The sequence below is a fragment of the Rhipicephalus sanguineus genome, chromosome 2, assembly GCF_013339695.2.
Source record: "Rhipicephalus sanguineus isolate Rsan-2018 chromosome 2, BIME_Rsan_1.4, whole genome shotgun sequence".
Lineage (NCBI taxonomy): Eukaryota > Metazoa > Arthropoda > Arachnida > Ixodida > Ixodidae > Rhipicephalus > Rhipicephalus sanguineus.
In genome coordinates this window covers 165,670,790-165,691,533 of record NC_051177.1, presented here as the reverse complement: position 1 = coordinate 165,691,533, position 20,744 = coordinate 165,670,790, and the positions used below count along the sequence as shown (strand labels likewise).

The 20,744-nt window shown below is 45.2% G+C and overlaps 1 long non-coding RNA gene across 1 annotated transcript; it reads right to left on the bottom strand.

Moving 5' to 3' along the window:
• Positions 1–261: 261 nt before the first annotated feature.
• Positions 262–2,548, bottom strand: LOC119381364 (uncharacterized). The gene is made up of 2 exons (XR_005181409.2): positions 2,393–2,548; positions 262–413 (listed from the first exon to the last, which is right to left on the bottom strand). It is a non-coding gene; the product is annotated as an uncharacterized LOC119381364 (long non-coding RNA).
• Between the last annotated feature and the right edge of the window lie 18,196 nt (positions 2,549–20,744).

The following is a 20,744-nucleotide window of genomic DNA, read 5'->3' as shown; positions in this document are numbered from 1 at the left end:
GGAATTCAGACACGGTTTCTGGCGGGTGTCCCGGGTCTGGTGTATACGACCGGTTTTTGGTGTGAACCGGGCTGGTGTGTTTTGGCAAGAACCGGACTGGCGTGTTTTGTTGAGAACCGGACTGGCGTGTTTTGGCAAGAACCGGGCTGGTGTGTTTTTGCACGACGGGTCCAGGTGTAATTGCCTTTCCTTAAATGCATTGTGAATGAAAACATGCATGTTTACATGGCCACGGGCGAAAACATAAGCCTTACACAGTAGTTTGAAAATGAAAATGACTTCTCTGTTTATTTTTTCTGCCCTCGCCTCAACTTGGTTGTCTTCTGGGACAGCCAAAAGCCTGGTGTTCTGGGCGGCCTGTTTCGCTTCCTCTTCCGAAAGGCTTTGGGCAGCACTGTAGTGCCTGGAAGAGACTGCAAGAACAATTCATTACAGGGTTTCCCTAATTTGATGATTTCAGTTCACTATGGTTGTTGCAGATTTGTGCTCCGCCTTTTTAGGCAAAGAAAAATGACGGAACACAGATCCATTTTCGTTCATTGAGAAATGCCTATCAATGAACTACGGTAGCTGATTAAGACCCACTTAGGTAACACTAGCAGAAAATATACGTTTGCTACGTGCTCTTCATACGTCTGCTACGCGCTCTTCAGTAAATAACCTGCTACGTGCTCGTCATACAGCGTAACATACAAACTGAGGAGCTAATTTTTAAATGTAGGACTACCATTGCAACAAATTTTCACCATGATTCCTTACAAAGCTGGAATGCTCAGGTTTAATGCTTTTATTGAACTTCGGGAAGGCTCGCACACCACAAATGTCGGTACTATGATGGATAATACCACAGATCAGGTTTTCCTTCCTCAAAAAACTCCGGACAAAGAAGAACATGTAACAGATGCCATCAAGATTTCAACTATATCAAATTATTTTAATGTGCAGATACTTGCAAAAGCAAGCAGACAACCTTCACGGATTCGCACAAGCACAAGGAGACAAGGAAGAGATTCGCAACGACGAGCGCAATCTAACAACTGGTTTATTTTTTCAAAAACCTTCACTTGACACCCCTCCGATCTGCGCGATCTGGCCTAAAAAACTCGTCAAAAGCGCACATGGCACAGCTCATGATCACATGCCTTATCATACAGATGACAACAGCAAGATTTCTTTCTCAAGCAAAGCAACAGAAAGGTGGCTAACACATTTTTCTTTTTGCTTGTCAATCTAAAAGGCCTCCACTATCTTCCCCAAAGTTTGATTGCGTTGCTTGTATTCAATGGTGGTGCTACTAAACAAGGCGTGCATGCGCACTCATTGCAATGCAACGCTAAACGTGTGTTAGGGCGACCTTTCAGACTCGACATATGTTCCCTTAGCCTCGTGTTTATACATCTGCCAGTCTGCCCTACGTACACACGACCACACGTCAAAGAAATATTGTACACTACATTGTCTACACATTTAACAAACTGCTGCTTCTTGGTGCACATTTAACAAACTAGTAGTGATTCCTTACGTACACGGGCTATCTCACAGAATAAAAAAGGTAGCTGGAAATTACAAAGTTAAGGTGGTGGGTGTTTTTGGCCAAGAACAAAATCGGAGGTTGACCAGAAATGTGAGAAACTGAAAACTGTACAGGATAAACACAAGCAGCAGTTTGTTAAATGTGTAGACAATGTAGTGTACAATATTTCTTTGACGTGTGGTCATGTGTACGTAGGGCAGACTGGCAGATGTATAAACACAAGGCTAAGGGAACATATGTCGAGTCTGAAAGGCCGCCGTAACACATATTTAGCGCTGCATTGCAATGAGTGCGCATGCACCCCTTGTTTTAGTAGCACCATCATTGAATACAGGCATCGCAATCAAACTTCAAGGGAGAAAGTGGAGGCCTTTTACATAGACAAGCAAAAAGAAAAGTGTGTTAGCCACCCCTCTGTTGCCTTGCTTGAGAAAGAAATTTTGCTGTCGTCATATGTACGTTAAGGCACGTGATCACGAGCTGTGCCATGTGCGCTTTTGACGAGTTTTTTTTACTAGATCGCACCGATCGGAGGGTTGTTAAGTGAAGATTTGCGAAAAAATAAACCAGTTGTTAGATTGCGCTAGTCGTTGTGTATCTCTTTGTCTCCGTGTGCTTGCGCGAATCCGTGAAGATGAATATGTTCCAACTGGGCCAACTTGCAGTATTGCTTGAAGTAGACAAGCATTTCAGCATTTCAACCATTAGGCATGTACATTCTGTGACTGGAAATATAACTTGCAGCTGTGCTCAGAAATAGGGCACTGAAGTCGCCGAACTGGTACCAGGTTATAAAACGACATGCATGCATGACAGAAAACATGCACGCTACTGAAATGCACAAGCTTTCTCGCTGACCTCTCTATGCTCCCACTTTATGTGGGGAATGGCCGATGTGCAGGCTTCTGGCCGCCTGCTACTGCAAAACGGCTCGTTCCCGTGAAGCTCCTATGTGCGTGGGCATCTGTCCACCATATTGCGATGGTGGACCGCTGAACCAAATGGAAGTCCTTTCTCGAGGCAGTCCTTGATAGCCTCCCACCGTTAGGCAGGTCAACCTGCACAGATACAAACAAAAAATTATTTCTTTAGCAAACAGCACTGTTTAATTCATCCCAACGACAATAACAACGAGCTAAATTTCAAAAGTCTGAACTACACATTGAACTGAAACACATACAGAGAACCCTGCTGATACATTCTTGAAGGGACTGAAGGATGTAATGGGATTCCCAATATATTGGACCCTATGGAAGCTATGCTGGGACCAGCGGTAGACGATGTACCAGCCAGGAAAACGCAGCGAGGAACATAACAGTGGGGCTCTACTGTGCCAAGTGCAAGCTTGAAAATAATATTGAAACTACCTCTATGTCAACATGGAAGTAGTAAATGATAACAGTGCAGCATTAGCCACATTATTATTATTTAGAATTAACAGAGAGCGGAGTTAGTTGGTAAGTATTCATTCTAAAAAGACAGAACAGTTCAAATGCCTTAACAGTTACTTCCATGTAGATCCCCACGCGTGCCAGATTGATAGGTTCGCCTGTTGCATCAGCATGCGCAGATAAGTTTTCGTGCCTTCTTTCTTTTCCGCCGTTGCGCGTCTCTTCAGTTGTTAGTCGGCGTTTGTGGTGTCCTGACTTCTTTCTTGTGTCCGTCTTTGCACGCCGTCTTTTTAGAATGAATTATTATTTGTTCTCCTAAATCGTATAATTTTCTAAGTTTCACTTGCATTAGCCACATAGTTATTTATTCCCCTAAATCGTATAATTTCTTAAGTTTCACTTGCATATTCTCCCAGGTTTCAGCTCTATTATAATTCACCAGTTAATAATGCCTTGCGAGGTACACCTTATACCCTTGTCACACGGGTAGTCTAACCACAGTTAAGAACGACGGCCGTTAAGTCTAACGGCTGTTGTACCTTGTCACACAACAACCCTAACCGCAGTTAATCCGCTAACGGCCGTTTTCGTGAACGGAGGTAGGCAACCTCTGTTAGCGCCGTAAACTGACAACATGGCTGCCTCCATGTCGGACGCGAGCAGCTCGGCTAGAGTGACCTAGAATAGGGGGAGTGTCCAAAGCGCCGGCTCCCGCGTGGGCCTTTTGCCGTGAACTCCCGCGCCGCGCCGCTGCTGCGCCGGACCCGTGGGCTTTCCGCGCTCGGGAAGCGCGCGGAAAGCGAGGGGCGTCTGCTACGCGCTGTAGTTTCTTGCGCCGCGTTTCCACTTAGGGCACTTGAAGTCTACTTAACTTTTATGATGCGGTGCGGAATGGAGCTGAACCATCTTTAAGCGTTGTGTTAGTGCTTGGGCAACAACAGAATGCAAAAAATCACGTGTCAAGCGGCATCAGCGTGGCCTAGTTCCGGTCACAGAGTTCGAGAAGGTTGGTGCGTGTGTAAAAACGCGCAAAACGGACACGCACAAGCAAAGAACGAAAAAAAAACCCTATTCGCATGAATAATCGGGCAATAGCATCACGGATGCACGAATTAAGAGTAATAAAAAAAGTAAATTGCACGCGCAGTCAGCTGAAATACTTGCGCGCAGTGACCGCTTCACACTACGAGCTTTTTACTCATGGTCGCCGCTGGTTTGCTAGCCATATGCATAGCCTCCACTAGCACCAGTGGTGTAGCCAGAAATTTTTTTTCGGGGGGGGGGGGGGTTCAACCATACTTTATGTATGTTCGTGCGTGCGTTTGTATGTGTGCGTGTGTATATACGCAAGCAAAACTTAAAAATGTCGGGGGGGGTGGGGTTGAATCCCCCAATCCCCCCTTGGCTACGCCCCTGACTAGCACTTTTTAATGGACAGAGCACACCGGGAAGACGCAAGGGAAACAAAAAAAAAGAAAAAAAGGAGTAGTGACGGCCATACGACCGCAATGCTGTTGGCTTATCTTTGCTTCTGAGGTAGCGTACAGCAAGGCTCACCGTGCGCAAACATTTGAAAGAAAAGCAATGCCAGGTAAACTGACCTTATTCCACCAAGCTCTTGCATAAAAGGCGTAATATAGAATATCCTTTACAAATATCCACATATCATGGAACGAAGTTACAAATGCCCCCATTCTTTCTGTACAAGCTGCCGAAACGGAAATACGGTAAGAAATTGACAAATAGAAGTGTAATATCTCAATCACTTCAGAAAATTGTTCAAATGCAGAGATACCTTTTGTACCTAGCCGCATGTTGCAATGGATCGCTGAACGTCAGTATGAAACCTTCGCGCGAGATGCGTGCATTGCTTCAAGCCTTCACCATACGAAATGAAAACAGTTTCAAACAACTCATTCTCAACCTCAGATGTTTTCACGGTTCTCGGAGGTTAGCCTTCGCCCGGTTCAGAGACTACAAAAAGATGTGGGCGAGTAGTTACATAAAATGCAACTGTTTCCACGGCAGTTGAGTGCGCGCCAAAAGGGCACCCGACCGCAATTTCCCGCTTTTTCCTGATGACCTCAATATAGCGTCCACCACAATTTCGTGCTGAAGCTCCAAAGTACTTAAATAGCGAGTCTGCTCATCTCTTGAATAAATATAAAGAGGTGACCAGACGGGTAAAGCAAGCCTCTTTTGTCCCGCAGACGCGTGCAATCAGATGCTCTGAACTGAGAATCACGTTTGTTTTCAGGCGATCGCTCGTAACGTGAAGTGAGGCATACACGATGTTGCACTGTTATCGTTTCATTTTCTTTGGTTTGTCTTTTTTTTAAGGCCTCAGATGCCTCATCAAACACGAAAATTGACCGTCGGCGTCCCGCGTAGTCAACACGAGTGATGCACAAAATCATCACGCGATAACGTCGACAGAACTTGTGACGTCACTATGACGTCATTCAACGTGACGTCATATGATGACGCCATCACACGAAAATGTCGCTTTGCATTGCTTCCGTGATCGGGGGCCGATCACGAAGGCAATGTAAACACAGGTGAGGTGCAGAAAGCTTGCAATGCCTTCGATCCTGTCGGCAGTCCGAAACCACGTTATGTGCAGAAGGCTTTCGGAGAGGGGCGAGGGAGGATCAATGCATTGACTGACGAAAAAGATGGCTTTCGTTTTCGAGTCATCTCAGGCGAATGCATAAGGGACCATGTTTTTTTTTTTTTTCATGTAATTCTTTCGCATATACATTTTACCTATGCGGTCAGTTCTTCAAAATGTATAGCTAAGTCTAACATGTTGACGTCGATGTTGGTGACCACCACGTTTTTTATAACCTGACGGAAACAAATCGTCAGACCACACATCGTCAGAAATATTTCTGGCTAGAGAAAGTGGGTTGGCGCGCCACACACCATATTATTATTGTTAGTCGTTACGCAAATGGCAAGCATGTGATGCCATGACCTATCGGCCGTGTTGGGCATACGTACATTCGTGCCCCTCCGTGCCAATTTTCGTGTATACCAAGTGAACGAGACGCGAGTTGCGCGAGTAATTTTTACTTTTGGTAGCGCGGCCACGCCGACTGACACATTCGGCTTCGCATGAAATGGCTTGAAACAGCAGAGCGCCGGAGGCAGCCTTGTAAAACAAATCGAATGCACGAAAGAAAAGATAGGATATGAAGGGTGCAAACGCGTTAGCATGCATGAGCATACGTGCATATGTGCTACGTTCTCCTGGTTATCTTCAGTTTATTTTCTCCTGCAGCAAGTTTACGTTCGTCATTCCACACGAAAATAAGTTAAGCGCCTTTTCTCACGATGAAGTGCGCGCAGGATGCGTTCCTCAAACAGCCACGGAAGTGTGGACCAATGCGGTGACAAACCTGAAAAAACTGAAAGGATATATACAAAATCCCCGTTTCACAACACACAAACTAACAAACGCGTGCTCTGTGTGATGAGTCGCTGCAGTATTATATTGCAGTGACGCAGTATTAAATATTGCCCAAATTTCCGCAACTTTAGCTAATAGCCGCCGAAATATCACGCGCGTAGCAGACGCTCACCGCTTTCACGCGGCTTCCGCCGCGGAGAAAGCCCACGGGTCCGGCACGGCAGCGCCGCGGCGCGGGAGTTCACCGCAAAAGGCCCCTCGCTCCTCCCATGTATTCGCGCGGCGCTTTGGACACTCCCCCTATTCTAGGTCACTCTAGCTCGGCTTCCAGCGAAATATCAAGCGTGTCAACTGGACCGTTGCGACGATGGAGGTGTTGATACGCATTTGGGAAGATAAATTACCGGCTTTGAGGTACCAGTTTGTCCGTGCTGCAAAAATATCGTGTGCATTTCACGAGATTGATACACAGCAGCGTTCGTTCATTGAACAGGGCTTCGCGCTATTTGATAGACGCGCATCAAAACACGCTGCTGCCGCGTCTGTAATCGAGCGTGAAGCCCTGTACAAGGCGGTGTAATAGCGGTGTTGCACGAACGCAGCCATGTATGAACTAAAGAACGCTTGGAAGCGCTGCAAACGTGTGACAGCGCCTCTGTCTGGTTTACGGTAACTGTGGTTACGTCCGTTAACTGCAGTTGGGGATAACAGCGGTTAAGCTTACCCGTGTGACAAGGGTATTAGTTTATCACACTGCACATTTCAGTGTTTGGTGAACACTGAATGCAACATACATATTAGTCAACAGTCAAAATAAGCAGTCCCATTATGTATATATATTCTCAGATTTTTGTGCTTCAAGTGCTGTGAGAAAATTATTATCAAAATGGCTTGTGCAATTGAAAGTTGTCAAAGAGCGCATAAATGATAAAAACTGCAAAGTGATGCACTCAGTATCGGTAAAGGCCTCGCCATTTCTTAGCCAGCTTTTAAACAGGAAAAAAATGCGTTTCTTTTGCTAAGAAGTGAGAATGGGCTCTCAGAATTGCTATCTATAAAAGTAATTGGGAAAGAGTTAAAGTTTGAAAAACACAAGCACAGCTTTCATAATTGGCAAAATACACGAAAGAAAACATGATGGACTGTGTTCACTGGCCCAGCAAGGGATTTACAGGGGTTGCTTGAAGGTTCTAAGGCCACCACCTGAAAATTTTTGATGCCTGTTGTATGTACTGACTGCGCGTCTTCAAAATTGAGCAATGACCGTCTACGAATGCGTAAATAGTATCATCTCTTCTGGCAAACAGTAGCTTCATTCTTATTCGGTACCCATTGCCCGCATGCATTCACAAAGAGTAATCACTATAATGAGCGCGTCAACAGCAACAATGCGGTTTGTCTGCATCGGTTGCGGCGAGCAGTAATTTCATTTCGACTCCTTGTAATGTTCACGCTATGTCACAAGCGTGGCAGAAGCTCCTGTGGATTAAGAAATATTTCAGGGTGCCGTGCTGCAGCTGCACTTTGAATGTGCCCTCACACACACAATGCCCTCATTCCAGCAAGTGCTGATCAGTTACCGAATGAGTATCAAAGCCTCCGCACAGATTTTAAGCTACAATTCAGCATTGTATCGCTTCATGACCACGGTGAATGATGACTACAGTGGCAACACAATCTAGCTTGTGTTGACCCAGATCGCCGCACGCACTGTGAATGCAGTAGCTCACATGATGTTCCTTTTGAATAGAAAGATAAGCCATCCTCGAAAAGTAAGTTCAGCTTCTGAAAGCTGAAGTATACCTTTCGGTAAAGGCTGGGCACAGATTATCAGCATAACTCATGCAGCACTAGCGAGCAAAGGTAACTACCAGCACCTCTTACAATTTTTTTTGCATTGTTGTCGCTCTTACCACAGCAGCATTATTTTTTAGGTTTTTGTCGAGACAACGTGATTATCAAGCCACTTGCAGACTGACTGTGCAAGAACTGGCAATTAACATACTCTGCACCCACACATTCATTGTTGCTTGGTTAGGTAAGCTGAAACTCGGCACAAGACTAGTTATTGCAAAAGAAACAAGACGCAAACACATCCTATGCCTTCGCACGCAGCTATTTACCGACTACCTCAAGTCCACATCTTGTTACTAGCTCAAAGAAAACAAGCAACAGCGCGAACCACAAGACAAAAGCATAGATATGGACTTAGCACTGACATACTTGCACTGTAAACGTAGTCCGAACAGAACAGCGCTTAGTTCATCTCTGTCCTGTCATCCTGTGGTTCATGCTGTTTCTCATTTCTTATGGACATGTATAGACTGGCCCAAATAAGCACTCTTGTTACTAGTTATTATCATGATAGGCTACGCACCTATAATACTCCTTGTGGATCCTTGATTATCTTAGCTGTTCATCTTTGCTGAACGAACACTGCGACATGTCAGCATCAGAGGCAGAAGGCAATGTGACTGCTAAGGCTGCAGGACCAGAAGAGGCAGCACATTTAGTTGGTCTGGCTGCAGGATATGAGGTGGCAGCAGAGTCAGTAGAAGGCGCAGTTGTTGCTGCCGTAGCAACACTGTGCTGAACCTGTTCATGGAGTAAAATCAACAAATGCTAAACTGTTAGAATTCAGGCTCCACCGTTTAGTAAGTTAGAAAAGTTATTATTGTACCTGTAAATGTAAGAGCACAAAGAAAATATTTTGCAGCGTCAGCAACTGTTCAGAAAATGATGCCAATGTTTGCTCAGTGTTGCACCTATGTTCCAAACATTTGTTAAGATTCTGTAGCTGCCATGGATACACAAGCTCTTGCTAGACTGAGGCAAGTGAGATAAAAAAAAAGCACGACAGTGAGCTTTGAATGAATTCAACCACCTCTACATCAAATTTATATTCAATAACTTTGCACTGTGCCGCATACTGTTAAAGATGACCACTTTGGCAGAGACATTACAGCATAGACCGCTTGTGACATAAGTGGTCGGAGCAGCGAATATGCACATCATTAGTGGTACTGAACTGTAACCAAAACAAAATTTTACCACAGCTGCACACACGCACTACTTCAAGACCAAGCTGCTGCATTAGTGTGAAAGCATGCAATAGGATAGGATGTCTGCACCCATTTATATATGTTACTGTTCGAGGACCCATGGCACCTACAAATGAACACAGAAAAAAATAGCGCTGTTATGATACAGGAAGACCACTGAATGAATTTTTCACAGCTGCTCAATAGACCTTTTCAAGCAATCCCAGAATGCCTTGCAGGCACTATGGGAAATGTGTGCAAGCGTCGAGCAAGTCGGCTGTTTAGTCGCCCGCTGCTCATTGGCGCCGTGGGAGCATGACTCGAAAAGAACGTACAACCGCATTCTTAAATCATAAATACTGCATATATCTGAACAACCCTGCATGTATCTCTACACATGAAATGTCAGCGCAGGTATTACCATGTGGATGCATATCAGATGTAGCAGTTTAGTGGCATAGTACGAGGGTACAGCACGACGGTATCGGCATGCATTATTGTGTTGTATACGACGTACTATCATGAGCAGCATGTGCCGGAACACTGAATTCACATTTATTCAACGATTACTTTTTATGTACTGATATGAACGTGACGTATTGAATTGCAAGAGATACCTTTCCAGTGGAGCATTTGGTGTTATGAACACTCTTGTGCTTGCCAATTGCGCTTAGCCACTATGGCCTTTAAAAGCAATAGACTTTTTTCAAGCACACGAGCGCCACCAACTGACGCGCAAGCGCTTATGGGAAAAGTGTGTATGCCGCAGCAGCCGCTGCGACGAGCGCACGGGCCTCGTGCTGTAGCTTTCTGCTTGCGCCATGCCAGGACTTCGACACAGTGAATTTGGTAAGGTGCAACATGTTACTGCGCAATTCAATAACGCACTTCAGTGTTTAGTTGCGACGGCCTCCCGACGATTTCCATCTGTCCCACTGCTGGACCAGCTGAGCGGCTCAAGAGCGTCACCTAGCTTTTATTTATTTTTTTGGCGCCAGTGCGCCTTACGGCATAAATGAAAAAAAAAATACAACTTGGTTGCCCATGAAGTGCAGGAGCGGTCTATGATTCACAGATGCATTTGTAATCAACGTCCATCGACACTGTAGACGAGTACAGTGTGAGGTTCTGATATTTAAAGAGTGCACTAGAAAGTGTAATCGGCATTTGGGAAAATGAGATACATTCACTGCGTCGCTCGCACCATATATGTAACGAACGTTAAGTGCCTACTAACCTTCGTTGGTACTATAACTACAGGTTGGAATAATACTTAGAGCGAAAAAAGAAAGCAGTACACACCTCTAATCTCGTTTGGTGAAGGCTCTAATGATGGGAATAACTATTCATCCCATAATGGAAGGCTCGAACAGGCCGTGTCATCCAGAAACGCCTCCTTAGTAGTCTCCTTTGCAACGAAGTGGCAAGTGGCCTGCATGGGTATTCAGAAAATGACTTAGCTCTGTTCCCACACAGTTTCTGCAAAGCAACCTAATTTATTAGGATTTTCTTATTAATATCTGTTTACTATCTCACCCTACCAACAATGCTTAAAAACACTTGGAGAACGCTTGACCTTCGCCTTCAAGTCTTGGGCGCCACAGTGTAATCGGGCAGTGTTCGCATCGCGCTCTCGTTCCCTAACCAGGATTCGGTTCTTGGCGGACATCTCAACCATGCCACTTTCAATGAACTCTGAAATTAATATGAGGTTTCAGTAGTCAAATGTGAGTACTTTAAAGAATCATTCAGCATGGCAACAACACAGCCTCAAAGTGGCATGGCACCTGCTGTGAAAGCCCTCAAACCTTTCTCAACTGGGATGCGCCACTGTGATCTTAATGTTTCGTAAAATTTGGCAATGGTGACAGCATCTGAAAATTAGGTGTCCATGATCAGTGACACAAGAAGCACATGAAGGGGGGTGGTGTCAAGACATGGAGAAGCTTACACACTTCAGCTGGCAACACTTCACTAGTAGACGATAACTGCTAATTAAAAAATGCTTAAAAGTTTGTAATTCACATGGATGAAATATTGTGTGAGTGGCACAGGTTTCCCTTATTTTTGCCATTCTTGGCTGGCGCCATCCACATGGGTCCAGATACAGAAGACAAAACATCACTCCATGCTTCCCATTCATGGCGCACAAATGTGACTGATTTTGAAGAAAAGCAATCCTGTTGTGCAGGACATGAAAGGCATCAAGTTGTGAAGGCGAATGCAAGACGTTATGAGACTGCCAGGCATCTGCCAAAGTGCATTTTAGAGCCCTGTGAAAAAGAGGGCACCTGGTGTCACGACATGTAATTGCGCTAGCACATACCTTTATGCTCATGTGTTTCCATGTCTTTTTACGCTTGTGTGCAAAGTGTTTGTCCTTACTTAAAATCTAAGGAAGCTGCAGGAAACTGCTGAGAAAATGTACATGTGAAGCAAGGCCCTACTGCCACGTTCATGTAAACACAGTTTATGGTTAAAATGCCAAATATTTGCTGGGTCAATTCACTAAGCACATAGGAGGCACAGACAACATGGCAAGCAGACGTTGAGCTGACGACATGGCATAAATTAATGCATATTTAGGAAGATTTGGTATTTCTGTCCGCAAATGAATCCTGCGGCTTCCCCAGTGCAGCAAGAAACTATTGACATAGAGTACAGTATTCCAGATGCTACACATAATATGAGTTATGTAAGAACCAAGGATGCTAGGGCGCTGTATCTGAAAAGCTTTCGAAGCAAAAGAAGATATACAGCTTTCCCATTACGTCACCTTCTGTTGCGGTTTCTGCACTCTTTGTGTTGACATGGAAGTCGGCAGCGTGAAGGAATCCCGTGTGACCGGCACCGTACATTTGAAACAAAAAGAGATGCCGACCAGACCAAACAAACGTTTATCACGTTTCGGCTTTGAGCATGGAAGCCTTGTTGACAATGAATGCATCAGCAGAGGCGGTTCATTTGAATAGGTTTGAGAAATTGCTGCAAAGACCTCGCATTGATCACGTTTAGATTTCTGTTGTTAAGGTTATCCCGTACCTTTGCCATGCCTCTTTTAGAAGTGGTCTGCATGATAAACGATTCCATACGTAGCCAAGATGCTGTCACTTTTTCTGCTGTGACGATTCTTGCGTTGGTCCAATCAATCTTGTAGTCATTCATCATGGCGTGTTCTGCTGAAGCTTTGTTGCGAATGCTTGCATTATTTACATCACAGGCATACTGTTGCATACGCTTCTTGCAGTTTCCTGACTCAGATGTGAACACCCTTGCAGTCTGCTCAAGGTACCTAGTAAAACTACACTGGGGAAACGCTCCCTGGGCAGGTGATCCTTCACTCTCATAAGTTGATGGCACGAACTTTCGGGTGGAATCTGTGCCACATACATGTCATACTCACGTAGGACATGTGCCAAACATTCGTTTGTTCAAGAAATATACGGTACGGGGGCTTGCTTCGTAGAGGAGGGGGCCAGCAGGAAGCAGGCACGTAAGTGTGTACCCGTCATGACAGTTGACAGTCTATTGCACTGGTAAAGTGCCTAGGGTATCCACAATGAGCGAGGTCATCCTGTACCTTTGCCATGCCTGCATCATGTGGCTTTGAGCCCAATCTTTTGGCACGCTGTAGCAGCGTGCTGACAACAGCCCTCTTGTTGAAAGCGGAGTGCACAGAGGTGAAATTCAGCTGTCATGACAATGACACCTTGACGCACCTCCTCCCTGCTGGCCCCCGCGTCTACGAAGCGAGCCCCTGCAACGCATATTTCTGCAACAAGCGAATGTTTGGCACATGTCCGACGTGAGTATGACATGTATGTGGCACACATTTCACCCAAAAAGATGCGCCATCAACTTGTAAGAGTGAAGGACCGCCTGCCCAGGGAGCAATTCCCCAGTGTAGTTTACTAGATACCTTGGCAGACTGCAAGAGTGTTTACATCGGAGAGGCAGGAAAATACAAGAAGTGTCTGCAGCAGCACGCTCGTGACAAAAAATAAGAGCGTCCACAACAACGCTTTAGCTGAACACGCCGTGATGAATGACCACAAGATTGATTGGACCAACGCAAAAATCGTCACAATAGAAAACATGGCAGCATCTCGGTGACGTACAGAATCACTTATCATACAGACCATTTGCAAGAGAGGTAATCTTAACGACGGAAATCGAAACCCCATCTACGCACAGCCTTTGCAGTGATTACTCAAGCCCATTTAAACGAAGCACTTCTGGTGATGCATTCATTGCGATCAAGGCTTGCGTGCTGAAAGCCGAGACGTCATTAATGTTTGTTTGGGCTGGTCGGCGTATCTTTTTTTTTGTTCCGTATGCATTGAAACATTGGTCCATTTCTTGTTTGGACTGTGAATAAAAGTGACACGTCATAATCGATAAATAAGTCAGTTGACAATACAAGCCAACACAGTCACACAAAACTATGCAAACATGCAATGGGTACCAAGCACTATGTGACAGAAAAATAAACAATTTTGTTTATACACTTATGATTCCAACTAGCAGTAGTGCAATATTACAATTAAGTCACACTTATAAGAAAGTAATTATGATGATTAGCACACATTTGCATAAATACATGTGGGAAAGCTTCCACCAGGACCACCGTCAAGCTATGTCCTGAAGACCAATCTTAAAGCACTGAGCAAGGCCTCACAGCAATACAACCAGCATCATGAAGAATACACGAATTCAAGAGCACGACCTCTGGTTAGTGAAGATGGGTGTAATGCCATGTTGACAAAGATTTCGCTAAAAAAATGTATAAGCTGGTAAGCTTCGAGCTTCGCAGGCCGCACGCTTGTTTCGACCTCTTCCTGAAGCCTGAGCACTATGCTGCAGCGCATAAGAGAGCATCACTTGCTCACACCCGTCTAGATCCATGCATTTCGAAAATACCACGTGGCAAAGAACTGCGGTAGTCACCTGTATACTATCACAGATTCACATCGTGGATTTTAAAAAAATCTGTGCAAATCACGGTTCCGCGGTAGCAATTAACGTTAAATCTATAATATTGCCCTAACTCAGGATTTCAACACTGTGCAAAGCATAGCATTCGCTGGTACACACTCACGCGGCGACGGCAGCTCGGCGTATACTACAGAATAGTAAATAGGCTTCATGTAGATAGCGGTCGGCCAGCGCTGGGACATGACATCCCAGGCAGCACGCCGGCATTGGACCAATCTCGGAACAACGTTGGTAAACATTGGCAGAAATATTGGTCCTGCGTTGGCTTTTGGGGGTTTGCTACACCTAAGTGTGCATTGGTCCAATATTGGATGCCAATGATTTTCCAATAATGGCAAGGATGGCTGGAGCCAACATTGTCCGTCCAACATATCGCCAATAATGGCAAGGATGGCTGTAGCCAACATTGTCCGTCGTACGTATCGCCAACATTGTATAAACATTGGCAGCTAGAATGTTAATTTTTTGCCAGCCTTTATCGTTGGCTGCACCATCGTTCTTTCTTTTTCAGCGTTTCACACTGGTTCTTGCCAGCCTTTTTGTTGGCTATGTCAACATCTTTACGACATTTTTCACTGAATGTGTAGTTTAACATGAGGTAGATTTTTGTGCACGTAAATAAATGCATGTTGCCCACGCTTTTGCTTTTTGGCAAGCAGCAGGGATAATCAGCGTAGAAAAGCTGAGAGTACACACAACTTTATTCTGCATGTATACATATGGCAAAGATACTGCAAGTATTGAAAATAATTTCGCATTTCACGCTTTGTTCTGCTGACCGCTTGCACAGAACCTACACTAATTACCTTGAATAACGCTCTTATATTAGAAATCGCGGAAACGGGACCACTCACAAACACACACAGCCTCCCTGTTAGCGCTTATTTAAGTTGTCAGTTCACCGAAGGTTCAAAAGGAAATGAGTGAAAAGCGAAGCGTAATGCAAAATGAAATAAATGAACATCTACATGCGAACAGACATTCGACACAGATGAAATCTATAACCATCTTGAACTACCGCAATGTTCATAGCCTATTTGTTAATTAAAAGGTAACTGCGGCAAGAGCTTGAAAGACTGCAACAACTTCAAAACTAATGAAAATTTGTGTGTTACAGATCCATCATTTCTTTGCGCGAAACGAGCGGCGAAGGCCAAATCAAAAACGGATATTTAGCTGGCGCACGACAACGCGATAAAAGAAGAAAACAACGAACGCAAATGCTGAAACATCGCTAAGGGCGAGGACTTAACTAACCTGCTTCGACGCGCACAGCAAAGCCCACCACATGGGTATTCACAAAGTAACAGTTTTAGAGAAAGTACGCGGTAATGTATACGTTAATAAACGCAGCACATATTTCACGTACGAAAAACACGGAAAGTAACATGCGACTAAGGAACGAAAGGACTTACTGAACGCGATACGTACACAAAAATCCGGCGGAAAGTTTGCGATCTGTCAAGACACATCGGCGCTTATCTGCGGATCGCTCTTAAAAAGTCAAAACAATCAAGTCCGATGAAGAACAGGACAGCTGCCTTCTCACTGTGGCATCGTCGTCGAATCTCCGTATCCATAGAATCGCGGCATCCTGTCTCGATATCCGACTTCGTTTTTTCTCGATGACTCTTGACTGAATACTGAGGGGCGCGCGCGCGGCGCCCGCCGATGCTTGGAGCCCGAACGAGGGAAAGTAACCACCACTGACTGACGAAGAATAGCCGCCGGCCAGAAGGGGCCGAAACGCGTACGCATCTTCCGAGGTGCCGTCGTCTCCCGCGATCTCCTCACACCCCACCCTCTCGTTTTCTAAGGCATTGAAACCCCGGAGCCACGTTTGAACCGTCGTGGGCGGAGCAGCCGTCAAGTGACAAGTGTTTTATGACCAGCCACCCCCGCGCAACTGCCGGAGGAGAGGACGTAAAATTCTTGAGCAAAACATGGCGTCGCGCTGCTTCTCCGGCCTCCCGACCACCGAGAACATTTGTTGGAAGTGAACACGTCTGGTTGCGTGAAGCGTTGAGAGTGCAAACATAACTCATCGCTCATCTGGAGATTCCGCTGGCGATACTGTAGTCTTGGACAGCACGTCGCTGTAGCACGCACACAAAGAAGTTACAACCCTGTAATCCAACCAGTCGTGTAGCAAACACAAAAATACGTGGTGTGGTTGAAGTGACATGAAATGTTTTGATTGTTCGCCGCTAATAAAGCCGTCAGAAAAATTTCAGTGCGCGTGCGCTTAAGGCGCACCAGCGCAGAGGCCCATTGCGAAGCAGACTAGAATTCTATAGCTTCAATCAATGTAAAGGCAGGGTTTTTTTTTATACAGTTGCGTTGTGTACGCTGGCTGTATCACACAATTAACTTTTAACAAGCATTGCAAAGTGAGATGTTGTGTTGTGTTTCCTTTCTCATAGATGTATTTCCAGCAGCGCGAAACTCACTTGAAAACTTGGTACTTATTTTACATTGCTCAACATCTCTAAAACAAATTTTGTCCAACTGTTTAGGACATATTTTGTGCCACACTAAATGCCAACTTAAAAATCAAGACCCTGTGTGCGCCATTGTTCCCTTTCTTATAGAATGGAATTTCCAGTTTTGTTTGTTGACTGACAGCAATGGACTGTTTTTGCCATATTTATACAGTAAAAGCTCGTTAGTTCCACAATCATTATTTCGGAAAATCAGACAATTACAACGTGTTCTCTGGTCCCGCCAAGCATGTTTATTGTTTAATGGCACCGAACTCTCGTTAATTCGGTCATATTGGGGCGCAACCGGGTTAATTCGGACGAACCTCGGAACGCGCCGAGCGCGAAGCGCCGCAAATATGCGATGCAACGGAGCGAAAACGGCACTCGCGGACGGCCGAAACGGCCGCTGGCTTTCAGAAATGCGGGGTCGTCATCTACAATCGCGTTGTTATACGTAATAAGGAATGGGTTCAGAGCACGTTTCGGATTAGGACTCGACCGGGCCGCTCCCACGTCGGAACAGAAATACCAAGTCTCTTTTGCGTCGCGGGCCCGTTGGACGGCCCATAGCTGTTCTCGAGTCCGGGGCTAGTAAAAACGTGCAGCCTCCCAGTTGGACGGCGTGATGCCTTCGCCGCCGTGTAACGCGGGGCTTTTGTAGAATATTTGTAGAATAAAGCAATGTGATAAGTAACCGGAAATCTTCTTTGAGGTGCGCTGGATGCCGGATAAAGTGATTTTCATATTAGCGTGCATGCGCAGGTGGTGGCTCGATTCGGGCTAACCTTCACTCAGTGATGGTAAAAGGAAAAAAAAACATTCTTGCCGATATATCATGCATATGCTTGCCAGTGTTTAAGACATTGGAGTGACAACGTGTAAGTCTGGACAATATTGTCCGGCGCGTAGCACTGGTCGTCCAATATTGTTTAACCAGTCAGATTGACTGGACAATATATCCGATCTACTGCCATTACTTAACCAATATCGTTTTACCAACGGATAAGCTGGCCCAATATTGCCATCCGTACGGCCTGGTTCTGCCAATATTGTATGTACATCGGCAACCACGGACCGTTGTTGCCAACCTCAAAGAATGGCACGACCAATATTGTATGTTGGCTGGCGAAGATGGACCATTATTGGCATCCTTGTAGGATGGCTTGCCAACATTGGTTTTATAGTGGTTTGTATGGGCCATCATTGGGCCATCGTTTGCCAACGTATAAACAATATTGGACCAATGTGCTGTGCTGCCTGGGATGGAGTTATAACGGCGTGGTTCAGCACAAAGGCGAGTGTGGGGGAAAAAAGTTGAACATGCGCAGCCAGATTGAAGTTTAAGCTCTTCGACTCCGCACGTGCAAGAAGAGATTTTAAACATACGCACAGAATGTGTGCCCCATGTAATGAATTTTACATCACCTGTCATATGCAGAAGCACGGTGTCGTAGAGCCGACTTTGGTCTTCTCATCGCCGCTCCCAGTAAGCACTGAAGACATCCCCAGGGGTGAAGTCGTCAACGTCCTTGCAGTTAAACCACCGCACGGCACGCTCTTCGCACTTATAACCTTTTTGTTCTTGTGAAAGTGGTATCTTACGTAGACGAAACTATAACGAAACACTGCGTCGCACTAACTTTTCACAAGCGGGCGATCGTTCACGCACGGAAAATCCTCGACGGAATAAAAAAAAACAATGCCAGTGTTGCTAGCAGTGGCGTCAAAATGAATGTTTTGCCGCTAACTAAAGGCGTAGTGGTATGATATCTTCTTCAACCATTAACTTTGTTGCTTTAGTTGAACGTTTAGGAGCTCTAATTCACAAATAAAGTGATCGCAAACCTCAAATCGCTGCTGATAATTTATTATATTATCACAACTTTTATACTGCCAGTCCCGGTTTCGATCGAAACCGAAACTGTTTCTATAAAACATGCTATATCAACGGCGTTCTGAGTATAGTGTAGTTCTGAGGATTGTCGCTATTTTTTCAAGTGTTTATAGCTAGAGTGCGTTCTCAACGTAATAAATCAGTGGTCGGAAATGTCATGTCAGCGTCCCATTCATATGCGATGCAATGAAACAATGTATCGCGTCTTGAGTACGGTTGCAGCTACAGTGTACTGCTGCAGCAGCCTTCCGCTTGATTTTCTTTTAAAAAGTAAAGTTACGGTTCCTTCGGAGAAGTCACGTTAATCTTGACGCAATGTTTCAAAGCTAGAAACGAAAACACCAAAAAAAAGCTACATTGCGCGGTTTCAAACCCACGACGTTCAACACCGCAAACTGCCGCGCTGAGTGCTAACCGACTTTGCCACCAAAGCATCTTGTTGGTGGGGTTTAACAACGGCGTGTGTACGACGTGGTGAATTACAATGTGATGATTGTAGATCGTAGTTCTTTCACTACAGCGCAGCTGTTGAAGTGACGACCCTGGGCCCTGGGCCCCCGCGCACCCATGGCCCCGTCGTGGTGGTCGGTCCCGCCTCAGAAACGGCGCTTTCGGTTCTATTTAGAACCGACTACATCGTCAAAGTTCCCCTACAGATTGTGTGGAGCCAGAAGAAAGAATCGTCTGCTGCTCTAAATGCTTCACAGGTAAGTTGTGATATCTTGAAATGACTCTGAGAGCCCGGCGTTATCAATATCAATTCGCACATGCAGCCGCTCTGTTCGTGCTTATCTGAGGCAAGAGCTTCTTTCGCTGTAAATGACTGATATCACAGCTTTCCACCGCGGGGCGATGCAATCCTCGTTTAACTTTGTAACTGTTTCACATCGATGTAGAAGCGGGGCGCGCGGTGCCAGCAGTGTTTTTAGCAGTGTTTTACCCATAACTTCGAAATGACGGGGGGGGGGGGCAGGAGGAGGCGGAGGAGGTTGCTAAAACAACACGGGGGCGGGGTGGTAGGTGCCTGTATATGTAAGAGGGGAGGGAGTGGTTGGGTTGGTGGGGAACAATGCTTAGGGGGCTGTCAGTAGGTATACTAAATATGCATTCAAAACTACGTATAAACAGTTGATTGAATCGTTTAAACAAAAGTGACAGACACATTTGTGCCTTTATGAGGATTTATATTGTTGAACTTTCGGTGACATGAAAATGAAAATAAAGATCCACAGTGCCACACTATCTGTTCCAGAAAAGCCTCAAACCCTCAACGGTCGTTCAAAACTGCCATGTAGCAGCAGCGTGACAAGTGCACTGAGTCGATAGAGTTGTGGCTTTTTGACGGCCATCGACTGCATGGCCTTTCAAAAGTGCCCGAGTGGAACAGTTATTTATGAACAGCAAATCTAGGACCCAAATGTTGTCAAGGTGCGTTAGGAATGTCCCATGTACTTGCAGTTTGTGACAAAAGAAATGAGGCACACATTTCCACGAAGGAAATCAGTTACTGCCTGTCTTCATAAAACATTAACGCACTAGTGCTATGCAGAGGCTACAATACAAACCACATTGCATCCACATTGAGTAAATGTACCTCATTCAATGAAATGAATGAAGTAGTGCTTGGTAGTGCAAGCAGAGACAGGAAGAAAGATTCCTGGCCTGTATTGTTTCAGTTTGGGCTACTGTGTACATCTTCACATCCATAAAGCTATCCCATTTACAAATCCCGTTTCAACCATTTGATTCAGTCTTGCCTGTTATTAAAAATGCTGAGCTGCTGTCGAAAGGACGGTGGTAATGAGATTAAACTGGAGCAGATAAGATTCATTAATACGCTTTTCTTGCCAGAACCATGAATGATTCCTATGACTTATCCAGTATTGCAGCATCTGTGATCTCTTTATGCTTGCACCACTTTGCTGTAAGCATTGCCAGTTTCATACCTCTCGTCATATTGCGAGTGCTAGAAGCCTAAATTCCATTGGTGCTAC